This window comes from Syngnathus typhle, linkage group LG14 (genome assembly GCF_033458585.1).
Source record: "Syngnathus typhle isolate RoL2023-S1 ecotype Sweden linkage group LG14, RoL_Styp_1.0, whole genome shotgun sequence".
NCBI classification, from domain to species: Eukaryota; Metazoa; Chordata; class Actinopteri; order Syngnathiformes; family Syngnathidae; genus Syngnathus; species Syngnathus typhle.
Genome location: NC_083751.1, coordinates 11,729,126 through 11,743,533, shown reverse-complemented (window position 1 = coordinate 11,743,533; position 14,408 = coordinate 11,729,126). Strand labels below are relative to the sequence as shown.

The window sequence follows — 14,408 nt, the reverse complement described above, 5'->3', positions numbered from 1 at the left end:
AATTAGAGGTGAAAAACGAAATCTTGTGAAATGTCGAATGTGCCATTAATAATGGATGGGGAAAAATTGGTCGGAATTTTGGGAATTTTGCGGAATCGGAAAATTTTCGGAACGAGAAAAATACAAGCGCTCGTCGCGTGAATATTTGGAATACGTGAAAAGTGGAATGGAGTGAATCGGATGAATTATGTGGAAGATGAAACTTGTCAAAAAAGTGTGGAGAATAAAATAGAAGAATAACTAGAATTTTGCAATTTCCGGAGAAATTGCGTGTGAAGGCGAAATGTATGAATAACTTCTTCGGGGAATGCTGCCGAACGATGTTGAAACGTGTTGAATTACTTGAGAAATGTAGAATATTTGGAGAATTTGTGGCGAATTTCAAAATAAAAGATGTGAAGTTTTTGGTAAGTGGGAAGTTGTGGAATAGGTCGAAAAATGATGAACAGTTGAAAGTTGGAATGGGTTGAATCGGTTGAAAAATGTAGAAATGAGAAGGGAAAAAGGAATTGGGTGTGAATTTCAAAATAAAAGATGTGAAGGTTTTGGGAAGTTGTGGAATAGGTCGAAAAATGATGAACAGTTGAAAGTTGGAATGGGTTGAATCGGTTGAAAAATGTAGAAATGAGAAGGGAAAAGGGAATTGGTTGTGAATTTCAAAATAAAAGATGTGAAGTTTTTGGTAAGTGGGAAGTTGTGGAATAGGTAGAAAAATGATGAACAGTTGAAAGTTGGAATGGGTTGAATCGGTTGAAAAATGTAGAAATGAGAAGGGAAAAGTGAATTGGGTGTGAATTTCAAAATAAAAGATGTGAAGTTTTTGGTAAGTGGGAAGTTGTGGAATAGGTAGAAAAATGATGAACAGTTGAAAGTTGGAATGGGTTGAATCGGTTGAAAAATGTAGAAATGAGAAGGGAAAAGGGAATTGAGTGTGAATTTCAAAATAAAAGATGTGAAGTTTTTGGTAAGTGGGAAGTTGTGGAATAGGTAGAAAAATGATGAACAGTTGAAAGTTGGAATGGGTTGAATCGGTTGAAAAATGTAGAAATGAGAAGGGAAAAGTGAATTGGGTGTGAATTTCAAAATAAAAGATGTGAAGTTTTTTGTAAGTGGGAAGTTGTGGAATAGGTAGAAAAATGATGAACAGTTGAAAGTTGGAATGGGTTGAATCGGTTGAAAAATGTAGAAATGAGAAGGGAAAAAGGAATTGGGTGTGAATTTCAAAATAAAAGATGTGAAGTATTTGGGAAGTTGTGGAATAGGTAGAAAAACGATGAACAGTTGAAAGTTGGATTGGGTTGAATCGGTTGAAAAATGTAGAAATTAGAGTACAAAAACGGAATTTGAGAGAATTTTGGTTGAATTTCAAAATAAAAGATGTGAAGTTTTTGGTAAGTGGGAAGTTGTGGAATAGGTAGAAAAATGATGAACAGTTGAAAGTTGGAATGGGTTGAATCGGTTGAAAAATGTAGAAATGAGAAGGGAAAAGGAAATTGGGTGTGAATTTCAAAATAAAAGATGTGAAGTTTTTGGTAAGTGGGAAGTTGTGGAATAGGTAGAAAAATGACGAACAGTTGAAAGTTGGAATGGGTTGAATCGGTTGAAAAATGTAGAAATGAGAAGGGAAAAGGAATTGGGTGTGAATTTCAAAATAAAAGATGTGAAGTTTTTGGGAAGTTGTGGAATAGGTAGAAAAATGATGAACAGTTGAAAGTTGGAATGGGTTGAATCGGTTGAAAAATGTAGAAATTAGAGTACAAAAACGGAATTTGAGAGAATTTTGGTTGAATTTCAAAATAAAAGATGTGAAGTTTTTGGTAAGTGGGAAGTTGTGGAATAGGTAGAAAAATGATGAACAGTTGAAAGTTGGAATGAGTTGAATCGGTTGAAAAATGTAGAAATGAGAAGGGAAAAGGGAATTGGGTGTGAATTTCAAAATAAAAGCTGTGAAGTTTTTGGGAAGTGGGAAGTTGTGGAATAGGTAGAAAAATGATGAACAGTTGAAAGTTGGAATGGGTTGAATCGGTTGAAAAATGTAGAAATGAGAAGGGAAAAGGGAATTGAGTGTGAATTTCAAAATAAAAGATGTGAAGTTTTTGGTAAGTGGGAAGTTGTGGAATAGGTAGAAAAATGATGAACTGTTGAAAGTTGGAATGGGTTGAATCGGTTGAAAAATGTAGAAATGAGAAGGGAAAAGGGAATTGAGTGTGAATTTCAAAATAAGAGATGTGAAGTTTTTGGTAAGTGGGAAGTTGTGGAATAGGTAGAAAAATGATGAACTGTTGAAAGTTGGAATGGGTTGAATCGGTTGAAAAATGTAGAAATGAGAAGGGAAAAGGGAATTGGGTGTGAATTTCAAAATAAAAGATGTGAAGTTTTTGGTAAGTGGGAAGTTGTGGAATAGGTAGAAAAATGATGAACAGTTGAAAGTTGGAATGGGTTGAATCGGTTGAAAAATGTAGAAATGAGAAGGGAAAAAGGAATTGGGTGTGAATTTCAAAATAAAAGATGTGAAGTATTTGGGAAGTTGTGGAATGGGTAGAAAAATGATGAACAGTTGAAAGTTGGAATGGGTTGAATCGGTTGAAAAATGTAGAAATTAGAGTACAAAAACGGAATTTGAGAGAATTTTGGTTGAATTTCAAAATAAAAGATGTGAAGTTTTTGGTAAGTGGGAAGTTGTGGAATAGGTAGAAAAATGATGAACAGTTGAAAGTTGGAATGGGTTGAATCGGTTGAAAAATGTAGAAATGAGAAGGGAAAAGGAAATTGGGTGTGAATTCCAAAATAAAAGATGTGAAGTTTTTTGTAAGTGGGAAGTTGTGGAATAGGTAGAAAAATGATGAACAGTTGAAAGTTGGAATGGGTTGAATCGGTTGAAAAATGTAGAAATGAGAAGGGAAAAGGGAATTGGGCGTGAATTTCAAAATAAAAGATGTGAATTTTTTGGTAAGTGGGAAGTTGTGGAATAAGTAGAAAAATGATGAACAGTTGAAAGTTGGAATGGGTTGAATCGGTTGAAAAATGTAGAAATGAGAAGGGAAAAGGAATTGGGTGTGAATTTCAAAATAACAGATGTGAAGTTTTTGGTAAGTGGGAAGTTGTGGAATAGGTAGAAAAATAATGAACAGTTGAAAGTTGGAATGGGTTGAATCGGTTGAAAAATGTAGAAATGGGGAAAAAGGAATTGGGTGTGAATTTCAAAATAAAAGATGTGAAGTTTTTGGTAGGTTGTGGAATAGGTAGAAAAATGATGAACAGTTGAAAGTTGGAATGGGTTGAATCGGTTGACAAATGTAGAAATGAGAAGGGAAAAAGGAATTGGGAATGAATTTCAAAATAAAAGATGTGAAGTATTTGGTAGGTTGTGGAATAGGTAGAAAAATGATGAACAGTTGAAAGTTGGAATGGGTTGAATCGGTCGAAAAATGTAGAAATTAGAGTAGAAAAAGGAAATTTTAGAGAATTTTGGTTGAATTTCAAAATAAAAGATGTGAAGTTTTTGGTAAGTGGGAAGTTGTGGAATAGGTAGGCAAAAGATGAATAGTTGAAAGTTGGAACGAGTTGAATCGGTGGAAAAATGTAGAAGTTAGAAGTGAAAAACGAAATTTTATGAAATTTTGCAAAATTTAATGCAAATTTTAAAAGTGAAAACGTGAAAATTTTGAATTTGGCAAGTTTGGGAATGTCCCCAATGTGATTTGAATGTGTTGAATCATGTGAATTTGAAACTGGAACAACGTAAATGTGAAATGTTGAATCTGCCATTAAGAATGAATGGGGCAAAAATCGCCATAAATTTGTGAATTATGCGAAAACGGAACATTTTTGGAATGAGAAAAATGTGAGCACCCATGCCATGCATTTTTTGGAATAAGTGAAAAGTGGAATGGAGTGAATCGGTTGAAGTATGTGGAAGTAGTTAAGCGCCAAAAAAGTGAGCGGAATAAGTTGTTGAATAATAATAATAAAGTACAGGAATAACAATAGTGTGAAGGTCTTCACCTTCACACTAATAATAAAGGACAGGAATAACAATAGTGTGAAGGTCTTCACCTTCACACTAATAATAAAGTAAATGGAGTAGAATAACATATGTGTGAAGGCCTTCGCCTTCACACAATAAAGTGAATGGTGTAGAATAACATGTGTGAAGGCCTTCGCCTTCACACAATAAAAGCCAGTGTGCATACAGACAGTAAAAGTACAGGACGCTACGCAGAACGGGGAAGCGAGTTCAGGATCCTGACAGCCCGGAGTATGAAGCTGTTTGAGAGTCTCGTGGTGCGGGAGCGCAGGCTTCTGTACCTCTTCCCAGAGGGCAAAAGCTCGAACAAAGAGTGAGCGGGGTGACTCCCATCACTCACAATTGTGGTCGCCTTGCGGGTGAGATGGGAGGTGTAAATGTCCTTCAAGGAGGGGAGCGAAGCACCAATAATCTTACCAGCCGTGTTCACTATGCGCTGCAGGGCCTTCAAGTTGTAGTCAGTGCAGCCGCCACCCCAAACAGCATTACAGCTGGAGAGGACGCTCTCAATGGTGCCGCGGTAAAATGTAGTCATGACGGCCGGAGGGGCGCTCGCTCGCCTGAGTTTCCGCAGGAAGTACAGGCGGCGCTGGGCTTTCTTAGTCAGTGATGCGGTGTTGATGGACCAGGAGAGATCCTCACTGATGTGCACCCCCAGGAACTTGGCGCTGCTCACTCTCTCCACCACAGCACCGTCGATGGTCAGCGGCAGGTGTTGGGTGTGACCCTTCCGGAAGTCCACAACAATCTCCTTGGTCTTGTCGACATTCAGCAGGAGTTTGTTGTCCCTGCACCACGTGGTCAGAAGGTCAACCTCCAGCCTGTATTGAGTCTCGTCTCCCTTGGTGATGAGACCCACCAGAGTCGTGTCGTCTGCAAACTTCACTATACGGTTGTCGCTGTATGCGTCAGGAGGGTGAAGAGCAGCGGACTGAGCACACAGCCTTGGGGGGCCCCCGTGCTCAGCGTGATGCTGGCGGAGATTTTGTCGCCAACACGTACTACCTGTGGCCTCTGACAGAGGAAGTCCAGTAGCCAGTTGCAGAGATAGGTACTGAGGCCCAGCGTGTCAAGTTTGCTGATGAGGCGTTGTGGCACAATGGTGTTGAAGGCAGAACTGAAGTCCACAAACAGCAATCTCACATACGAGTCCCTCCTCTCCAGGTGGGTGAGGGCCGAGTGGAGGGCAGAGCAGATGGCATCCTCAGAGGACCGTTTGGCTCGGTACGCAAACTGGAAGGGGTCAATGGTGGGGGGGAGAACGGATTGGATGTGTTCCATGACAAGCCGCTCAAAGCACTTCATGATGATGGGCGTAAGTGCCACGGGGCGGTAGTCATTGAAGCAGGACGGAGCGGGTTTCTTCGGCACAGGTACGATGGTGGCAGCTTTGAAACATGACGGGACGATGGCCTGCTGCAGGGAAGTGTTAAAGATGTCTGTGAAGACATCCGTCAGCTCACCAGCGCAGTCCTTCAGCGCTCGACCCGGGATGTTGTCAGGGACCGCCGCCTTACGGATGTTGATAGCGGCAAGCGCCCTCCTCACGCTGTCAGCGGAGAGGCATAGGGGCAGCTCGTGTGAAGGGGGAGTGGCCTTCAGCGGGTAAGTGCTGTTCTGAGCGTCGAAGCGAGCAAAGAAGTGGTTGAGGTCATTGAGCAGACGGACGTCGCCCTCACAGCTCTGCGGCGCGGGCTTGTAATCCGTGATGGTCTGAATGCCCTGCCAAAGGCTCCGTGCGTCCCTGCTGTCCTTGAAGTGGGCGGTAATTTTGCACGAGAACGCCCTCTTTGCATCTTTGATGCCCCGGGACAGGTCAGCCCTCGCAGTCCTCAAGCCAGCCTCATCCACCGCTCTAAAGGCTTAGTCCCTGGCCCTCAGCAGCCTGAAGACAGCCCCCGTCAGCCATGGCTTCCGGTTAGCCCGAGTGACGATGGATTTTGAGTGAGTCACATCATCAATGCACTTCCTGATGTAGAAGGAAACAGAGTCAGTATACTCCTCAATGTCTGTCTGATCGTCGCAAGTGGCAGCCCTCCTAAACATGTCCCAGTCAATAGAGCCAAAGCAGTCACGCAGTGCATCAGAGGCACCCTCAGGCCACACCCGTACCTGCTTGCGAACTGGCCTGGACGCTCTCACCATTTGTCTGTATGCAGGCAAAAGCATAACAGTGAGATGGTCAGAAAGTCCAAGATGGGGGAGGGGGGCGGCTTTGAAAGCTCCTTTATGCGAAGAGTAGACCAGGTCCAGGAAGCTGTCGCCACGCGTAGGAAAATTAACATGCTGGTGAAGCCTCGGAAAAACAGACTTCAGGTTAGCATGATTAAAATCCCCAGCGAAGATGGTGAAACCGTCAGGGTGCGCTGTCTCTTGTTCACTGACAGCCTGGTACAGTTCACTAAGAGCCGCGATCCTGTCGCCTTCGATGTTGGAAGGCGGGATGTAAACCGCGACTCCTGGGCTGGTGCTATGGCTAGTGTCCAAAAAGACGAGGAAATTTGCTCCCCTTTAGGCTTCAAGTCATTCGTTTGGAAGCACTTTGGATTTCAAAGAAAAAATGGCTCAACGGACAAGACACGTGCAGTTTGAAAATCCTGCCATGCGGTGATCAAATATGTAAGGACCACAAATCTCGCCGCACATTTAAAGAAAAAACACGGCATAAAAGTTCAGTGTTAAAATAAGCACTTTGTATACTACGATACTCTTGTAATTTCCTAAATAAAGAGTTTGCAGTACCTTGTTGATTTTGCGTATGAATTGTTATAAATCAGGATATAAAAATCGATCGTAGAGCACTATATCGAGATATATCTTGAATGAATCGCAGCAAGCTTTAAGATATCGGCAAATATTGTATCGTAGTTCTTTGTATTGATATATCGTATCGTGACAAAACCCGCGATGCACCCCTAATTGATAGTATTAGCGTCAATCTTTCTGTTGATTTTAGAGCTGTGCGCTCTCTGTTTTCACTTCTTGTGGGTGTATTTTGAGTTGTTGTATCATGAATTGCATCGAAGGTGCTGTATTGTCCTGGGGAACCCAAATGTGTTGAATGCATTTGTTAGCTATGGCGAAATCATGTGACTTTGGTGCACTGGAGGACGATATGATAAGAGATCAAATAGTGGAAAAATGTGCAATGAGAAAGCTGCGTGACAAACTGCTTCAGGAAGATGGACTGAGTTTAGATAGAGCATTGTCAACTGCAAGAGCTTTTGAAGCAGCGCAGGCAGAATCTAGACTTTTCACGGAGAGTGCTTATCACAAAGCTGGAGACGACCGCATTCGCTTCACCGAGAGGAGTGTGCGTGTGGATGTTAGACGGACCGGAGATGCGAAGCAAGGAAGGAGAGGCAGCCAATGGTAAGCCAACAGCACCACCCAGTGTTACAGATGTGGAATGGACACTCACACAGCAGACGACTGTGGAGCTAAGAGAGCAACGTGTCTTTTCTGTAAGAAAACGGGACATTATGCTCGCATGTGTCTCAAGAAGAAAAAGAAAGCACAGGGAGAAAGTAACAGTGACAAATATAAAGACAGAAATAAGGAAAAAGATCAATCAAAGACTGGTAAACCAGTAAGAGCAGTAGTGCAGGAAGTTTCTGATTCAGACTCAGATGAGTTTATCCATGCTGTAGATCCTGAAGGCACAGAAAGAGTCAATGTAAATGGACAATGGCTGAAAATGGTCATAGATACAGGAAGTGGAAGAAACTTCATAGGAGAGGACCTGTTCCAAAGAACATTATCCACTTTAACAAAACTTAAACCGACTAAAAAGAGATTTTATGCATATGCACAAACTACTCCACTTAAATGTTTAGGTTACTTTGAGGCAGTATTGAGATGGAAAAACAATGAAGTCAAAGATAACATATATGTGATAGAAGGAAATGTAGAAGCACTGTTAGGCAGAAAAACAAGCTTTGAGTTAGAAATACTTAACACAGGAGAAACGGTGAACAAAGTATCACAAGAAGAGAGATTTGACAAACTTGTCAGCGAGTTCCAACAAGTTTTCAAAGGACTTGGTCAGATTAAAGGATACAGCCACAAGGTAACAGTCAATGAAAAAGTACCACCTATAGCACAGAGACTAAGGAGAGTCCCTTACCACATGATAGAAGCTGTAAACCAGGAGCTAGACAAGATGCTAGAACAAGATATTATAGAGGAAGTGAATGAAGGATCTGAATGGGTTTCTAATATCCTAATCATTCCCAAGAAAGAAACGCCAGAAGTAAGATTATGTGAAGACCTCAGGGAAGTGAATAAAGTAGTGATTAGGGAAAGACACCCAGTACCAACAGTAGATAGTAGGGGTGTAACGATACATCGATACACATCGATTAATCGATATAATGCTCTGCGATTTATTGGCATCGATGCTAAAGGTAAACATCAATTTATATCGCCGTGTTTGACCTCGGACATTAGACGCGACTTTATTTTGAAATCCAGTTCATTGTTGCTTGCTTCCTCTTTTCGGGAGCAGTGCGCCCGGCGTTGTTGTGTTGTGAGCAGAGCACGCACGTGAAAGGGGAGGGGACAACTAGTACGCGGCTCCTGGGCTGCTGCTATGGCTAGTGTCCAAAAAGACGAGGAAATTTGCTCCCCTTTAGGCTTCAAGTCATTCGTTTGGAAGCACTTTGGATTCCAAAGAAAAGATGGCTCAACGGACAAGACACGTGCAGTTTGTAAATCCTGCCATGCGGTGATCAAATATTCAGGGAGCACAAATCTCGCCGCACATTTAAAGAAAAAACACGACATCAAAGTTCAGTGTTAAAGTAAGGAATTTGTATACTACAATACTCTTGTAATTTCCTAAATAAAGAGTTTGCAGTACCTTGTTGATTGTGAGTGATGCGAGTCACCCCGCTCACTCTTTGTTCGAGCTTCTGCCCTCTGGGAAGAGGTACAGAAGCCTGCGCTCCCGCACCTCCAGACTCTCAAACAGCTTCATACTCCAGGCTGTTAGGATCCTGAACTCGCTCCCCCGTTCTGCGTAGCGTCCTGTACTTTTACTGTCTGAACTGTCTGACTGCACACTGGCTCTTATTATTTATTATTTGTTATTACTCTTATTTATTGTTTGTGCCTTTTTGTTTATGATGTTTTTTACTTTTGCGCTATGCTTGCTGGCTCCGTTATTTATTGTGTTATCTATTTATTTATTATTTATTCATCACTCTTCCTATTGATTGTTAGAATTTTTGCCTTCTTGTTTTTATATTGTGTCGCGTACATGTATGTCTATCGTGTTATGTGTCTCGTCACCGTGGGATAGAGAAAAACGTAATTTCGGTCTCTGTGTGTTGTGACATGTGGAGAGATTGACAATAAAGCTGACTTTGACTTTGACTTTGATTTTGCGTATGAATTGTTATAAATCAGGATATTGTTCTATATTTTTTATTAAAAAAAAAAAAAAAATCGATCGTAGAGCACTATATCGCGATATATCGTGAATGAATCGCAGCAGGCTTTAAGATATCGGCAAATATCGTATCGTAGTTCTTTATATCGATATTATATCGTATCGTGACAAAACCCGCGATTTACACCCCTAGTAGATACCATCTTACAAGCAGTGCAGGGAGCAAAAGTGTTCGCTAAGCTGGATGCCAGGAAAGGGTTTTGGCAATGTGATCTAGCTCCAGAATCCAGACCCTTGACGACATTTATCACACATAGAGGGTGCTACCGTTTCAAGAAAGTTCCCTTTGGACTATCAAGTGCACCTGAAGCCTATCAGAAGGCTATGGACTCTATGTTATGCGGAATGCCTGGCACAGTTTGCTACATGGATGATGTAGTGGTTTTTGGAGAGAATGATGAGCAACTGAACAGAGACAAGTGTGCTTTTGGACTACAACAAATAGAGATACTTGGACATGTGATCTCTTCCGAAGGAATCAAACCAGACCCAAAAAAGGTTGAGGCTTTCTGCAAAGCGCCTAGACCTGAGAACATTCAACTGCTTCGTTCATTTCTAGGTACTTGTGGATTTCTGATGAAGTTCATACCAAATTATGCAAATTTATCAGAACCACTAAGGAAACTCACTAGAAAAGGACAAGCATGGAAGTGGACAAAAGAAACAGAAAGAGCATTCCAAGCAATGAAAGATGCTTTGGTGAGTGAGACATGCTTGGCCTACTTTAAACTAGAGGCACCAACTGTTGTGATCAGTGATGCAAGTCCAGTTGGACTTGGTGCTGTTTTGATGCAGACACAATCGGATGGACAGAACAAGCCAATAGCTTATGCAAGCCGTTCACTGACCCCAACAGAACGTCGTTATTCACAGATAGAACGGAAGGCTTTAGGATGTGTATGGGCAGTGGAACATTTTAGACCTTACCTATGGGGGGCCAAATTTACTTTACAAACAGATCATAAACCTCTCATTTACATGTTCAACCCTGAGAAAGCAACACTGTCACCACCGCGAATACAGAGACTTGGTTTAAGACTACTACCATATGACTACAAAATAGAACACATAGTTGGAAAGACCAATGTTGCAGATTTACTATCGAGACTTCCATTACAAGAGACAGACTGCTGTGAGTATGTAGAAACATACGTGGACAGAGTGTTGTCAGTAACCCTGAATGAAATACAAGCCATAAGTATTGATGACATAAAACAGAAAATGACAGAGGATGACACAATGGAGAAACTAAAGTTAATACTGGAGACAGGAAAATGGCCAAACCCAATTCCAGAGGAATTGTAGCCCTATAACAGATGTGCTGGAGACTTGAGCAGGTATGATGGACTTGTGCTGAGAGGACACAGGATAGTGCTGCCGAGAGCAATGGCGAAACAAGCACTGAGGATCGGACACGAGACTCACCAAGGGGTGGTCCGTACAAAACAATATCTAAGGAGCAAATTCTATTGGCCCAACATGGAACTTGATGTTGAGAGACTGATTAGAAACTGCTCCGCCTGTGTTCTTAACCAGCCATTACATGAAGATCAACTTCTTCAACCATTAGAGCTACCACCTAGACCACGGACCAAGATAGGTATTGATTTGATAGGTCCTATCCAGAACCAGTACATCCTAACCATGATAGACTACTATACTTCATTTCCAGAGGCTGTCATCATTTCTGACATTTCATCAGACACTGTAGTTGCAGAAGTAAAGAAGGTGTTTGCTAGATTTGGTTACCCTTTAGAGCAGGGGTGGGCAAACTTTTGACTCGCGGGCCGAACTGGGTTCTAAATTTGGACCGGAGGGCCGGACCAGGAGCAGATGGACGTAGGCGTTGTGTGAAGTCATATAAGCGACCTGTAAAGGTCATTGCATAAAAGATCTTGGCCTTTAGTAGGTAGTAAAGCATGGATATTCCAAACAAGTTTTTTGAAAACAAATGCATTTATTAACAGCATTAAAAAAAAATAATTCACTAAAAAACTGCTATCAGTGATTCTCATAAAATACGACACTGTTATTATGAATAACAATCTCCATCACTTCAATGCCTGCAGGTCAGATTAATGAAAGATGTTTATCTCATGAGATCACATCAAACGGCAAACATTCTGACCAAATATATCATCTTGAAGAATCGGTGAAAGCATACATCCAAATAAAGTAATCAAAACAGCAACACGGTGAGGGGTATCTGAAAATCAGAGCAGAGTTTTAACTCGCAAACACCTGGTAACAGAGGTGAGGAAACGGGAAACACTTGCTTAAAGTAAGCCTTAAGAACTTTACAGGTTAAGATTAGTCGCAAATAGGTGGTGCATCAATGTCCTTGAGCATCCTGCATTGTTTGAAAATGAGAATGGTCGCTAGTTTCAATCCCTGCTATGTGTACAAATCATATTCAAAATGCATTTTTTTACAATAAACTTGAGAGCCTCCCGTTCATTTTCAGTGGGAACAGTGTTGTTGGTGTCCCTTTTTTGCTAGTGCGTCATAGTCTGGAGTAAAATTTGTTGTGGCAATTCTTAGGGGAGATCCGAGGTGTTGGTCCGTTTACCTTGATCTGTGACGGGTTGATGTTGATGTGGCTGAACGTCACGTCGCGTACGTCGAGCAAAATTGGCCACTCTTTTTTAAACACTCGGCACTCACTTCTTTTTTTCGGGCCACTCATTTTAATGGAAGGATTCCAGGGGAAGGTTTGTGGGTGGCTTTAGCGCAAAACTGCATCTGAAAGCTCAGCGCGCGAATTATAAGAATGCTGTCGTCAAAGCCCACGCTCTAAATTCGGGACTGATACGAATAGAGCGAGAGTGCGCCAAGTCCGTACTACTGAGTACGTACACGCACTTGTGAGTGTGCACCGAGCTTTCTGACACGGCTTCCGGTAGTAAATGCGCAGGCGAGTGCTTCGCCATCTACTGGGAAAACGCAGTCATTGCAGGCAAAATGACAAAAAAAAAAGTTTAATAATACAATTTGTTCAGGGTTGGCGGGCCGGATTAAACGGTCCCGTGGGCCGGATGTGGCCCGCGGGCCGTAGTTTGCCCACCCCTGCTTTAGAGGCAGTCACTGATAATGGCAGGCAGTTTGTAGGAAACTGTTTTGAAGACTTCCTTAAATCCTGTGGAATCAAGCACATTAGAGCATCACCTTATTATCCAAAGAGCAATGGGAAAATTGAGAGATTTCATAGATACCTAAAGAAAGCCTTAAGAGCAACTAAATGTGAAGGAAAGGTGTGGAAAAAGGAGCTTTCACAAATTTTAATGGCATATCGGTCTACACCACACAGAGCATCAGGAGAGACGCCAGCCATGCTTATGTTTGGACGAGACATCCGCACCAAGTGTCCAACTCTGGAGAAGGCGAGTGAAGTACCAAAAGAAAAGGAGAAAACTGTTGATATCAGAAGCCATCACACGGAGTACAAAACTAAAATGAAACAGTATGCTGACCAGCACAACAGAGCAAAGGAGCACAACTTTAAAGTTGGTGATGTTGTTTACATTGCTAGTATGGAGAACGGAAAGCTGGATTCTACTTTTAAAGATGTCAGATATGTTCTTTTGAGAAACACAGCCGACAATTCTTTTGAGCTGGTCAATACAGAGGATGGATCAAAAGTGATCAGGAATGTCAAACATCTACGACATACGCCCATTATAATGGACTTTGATGTTCCTGAGCATCCATTGGTTCATGCTCAAATCAACAGTGACTCTGTGGATGTGCCGATTGCTAATACCGACCATGCAACCGAGAGACCACCTGAACCGGACCCAGCTTTATCTGATATCATCACTACCAGGAAGGGCCGAGTGATAGGAAAGCCCATCCGATACAGAGAGACTTGAAAAGAGAGACTATAAGTTTGTTTGTTGTTATATGTGAGACAACTTGTATTGATGTAAAAAGAAAAAAAAAGTTTTTGTATTCTAAACAAAGGAGGAATATGTAGTATCGCTGTTTTTATGTTATCGCGAGAACAGCAAATGACTAGAGAGCGAGCAAGGAACTAGCAGCTAACAAGAAACGGACATGTGGAAATAAAGGAGTTGAAGTTAAACAAAGACCGTTTTATTGAGGAACACAACAGCTAGCATTAGCTTACTGGTTAACTTGACTGCAGTGCTTGTTTACAAGGGGTGTTCATAAATATTGTGAGCGGATTTATTTTGTTACATGTTATGTATGGTTGTATGGACAAGTCTACTGCCGTTGACATCTTTTAATCAATCAAAAAGTTTGCGCCGTAACTGTAAACTCTAACTTTGCTAAAAATGTACAAATATGTTCGATCAGAAAGGGAGGTGCACATCTTGTGGCCTGGAGGGAGTGGGGTGTGAAGTATCTCATTTGCATTTAAAGAGACTGCTCCAAAACAGCTTGCTCTGAGCGCCTCAGAACAAGTATAAGAGGGACCTGTGATGCTATCAAAAAGACAAATCAGACAAGAGCATCGCGGTACCACTTTAGATAGACCACAACTGAATGAGTAAAGCTGAAGAATTTATAAATGTGATATGTAAACTTTAAAACACTAATTTGAAATTTGCTTGTTGAAAGAAATAAAGTTCTGTTTGTGTATGAAAGTTGAACGCAACACTACCTTGATGCATTCCTTGTGCCCCCCCACCCCGAAGGAATTGTTAATTTACTTTTACTTGTAAAACAAAAATGTTTAATGAAATTAAATCTGTCCCCACTGTCGTATTTAGGAAATTAACGAGCCATGACGCCTTATACTTCATTTTGAAAATGTCCTCGGGGTTTCCGGAATTGACTTTTATTGTGAAAAGGCTTATTGGTTGAGTGGGCGCGGTTTCGGAATGCCAGATTATTCATCCAATTCCGGTTGCGCGCGCTCACTGGTTCACGCACGCAGTAAATTGCCGATTTGTTTTTTGCATGATT

At 41.6% G+C, this 14,408-nt stretch overlaps 1 protein-coding gene across 1 annotated transcript in view; it reads left to right on the top strand.

The window, feature by feature from the left end:
• map1sa (microtubule-associated protein 1Sa) overlaps nucleotides 1–14,097 on the top strand; it is a 32,949-nt gene extending 18,852 nt beyond the window's left edge. Inside the window, exon 8 of the mRNA XM_061296437.1 lies at nucleotides 12,787–14,097. The gene's annotated coding sequence lies outside the window, so the exon portion shown is untranslated. The remainder of the gene's footprint in view (nucleotides 1–12,786) is intronic.
• Nucleotides 14,098–14,408: the final 311 nt, after the last annotated feature.